This window comes from Sinocyclocheilus anshuiensis, unplaced genomic scaffold, assembly GCF_001515605.1.
Source record: "Sinocyclocheilus anshuiensis isolate Anshui unplaced genomic scaffold, SAMN03320099.WGS_v1.1 scaffold12, whole genome shotgun sequence".
NCBI classification, from domain to species: Eukaryota; Metazoa; Chordata; class Actinopteri; order Cypriniformes; family Cyprinidae; genus Sinocyclocheilus; species Sinocyclocheilus anshuiensis.
In genome coordinates this window covers 295,711-297,679 of record NW_015555713.1, presented here as the reverse complement: position 1 = coordinate 297,679, position 1,969 = coordinate 295,711, and positions in this window count along the sequence as shown.

Here is a 1,969-nt window from a genome sequence, read left to right as displayed (position 1 = left end):
CACATTATATAACATGATTTTATTACCTTAATTTTAACTTTATTCTTAAAATATTATGACATTAATTTTATTTATTTAGATATTTTTAAACACGGCACAAAAATGCTGCCGTATAGGCTACTGAATGCAAACACAATTTTGGCACGTCAGCCCAAAAAACAAACAAAAAAATTATAATAAAATAAAAAAACAAACAAAAAAAGTCAAAACTAGTGAGGGGATATTTGAATTATTTGTTAATAAACTAATGTTTTCTGAGTCAATGTTGCAAAAATGAATTTGATGAACCTGACTTGCCATCTCCTCATTGGACATGCCTTTAGAGAGAAATGCATCTTTAGGGGTTACATAATGAAACATAATGAGTTTTTGTTTTCGATTTGAATTATTTTGTTTTAAAATAGTAATTAAAGTATTCTATAGATATATTTATCATGTCGGTGAAGTGCTCCTGCTCAAGACCAAGACGACAGAAAGCGCATCCTGTTTGTTTTCCTTATTTTACAAAAGCACAAGGTTTTGTTGATATTGTGAGAGCACACAAATACAAGCAGACCCTTTGCAGTTCCGAATGATGTATACTCTTACCCTTATGAGCAAAAATGACGGCGTATTTTTAAGTTTCCGCTGTTCTTAAAATAAAATGCAAGTGATCGCGCTGGCGCCTCCATGTCCTGCAAAGCGTGCTTTAGCTTCCACGAGTTGAATTACTGAAATAAATGAACTTTTCCACGACATTCTAATTTATTGAGATGCACCTGTATGTGCATGTATTTCAAGCAGTGGCGTAGCGAGTACCTACTCAGCCCCGGGGACCTCCAACTCAGTTAACTTAGGCCTTATTGTTGATTTTTCTGAAGTAAATAACGTTACGTGAATCATGACTAGTCACAAGCTGTTTTATGGTATAGGCTAACTGCTTGGAAATGATATGTAAAGTTGTCAAGTCCATTATTTGTAGCACGCAAGCCAGTCAATAATCGCAACTTTGTGCTTTGTTAATACAAAGTCTCAGCCTTCTGTCAGTTTTATGATAAAATACAAACAATAAATGTATTTTTACGCTCTTTAATTTGTAGTGAGATAATTCGCCTCAGTTCAAGCGGCATATGAATCAATGATATTTTCCTCTTTAAAATTTGCAGCACGAAATAAACATGAATATTTGAATGCATGAAAAAAATCAGAACAATTTAATACAAACGAATGTCTCATGAAATCGATCAATCAGGGTTTAAAAAAACGTCAATAAGTCTGCATTTTATTGCTGTTTTTATGTTAAATGTGAAGAATGACGGATGCCACAGACTTTTTTTTTTTTGGCGGAGTAGCCTACAAGGTGGAATTTTCACATTAACTTCATAACATGATTTTATTATCGTAATTTTGACTTTATTCTTAAAATATTATGAAGTTAATCTTATTTATTTAGTTATTTTTCAACGTGGCCCTAAAATGCTGCCGTAGGCTATTTGTAGCTACTGAATGCAAACACAATTTTGGCACAGCGGCCCAAAAACAAACAAAAAAAGTAAAAAAAATAGTGAGGGGATATTTGAATTATTTTTTAATAAACTAATGTTTTCTGAGTCAATGTTGCAAAAATGAATGAACCTGACTCGCCATCTCCTCATTGGACATGCCTTTAGAGAGAAATGCACAGATTACATAATGAAAGAGTTTCTATTTTCGATTTGAATGATTTCGTTTTAAAGTAGTAATTTAAAGCTTTCTATATATTTTTATCATGTCTGAGGCAATTCGCTGAGTTTAGGTTCATCATTGTGAAGCGCTCCTGTTCAAGCCAGAGACGGCAGAAAGCGTTTGTTTTCTTTATTTTATAAAAGCACAACATTTGGTTGATATTGTGAGTGGACACAAATAAAAGTAGACCCTTTACAGTTTGGAATGACGTATTACTCTTACCTTTATGAGCAAAAATGACTGCGTATTTTAAGTTGTTTCCACT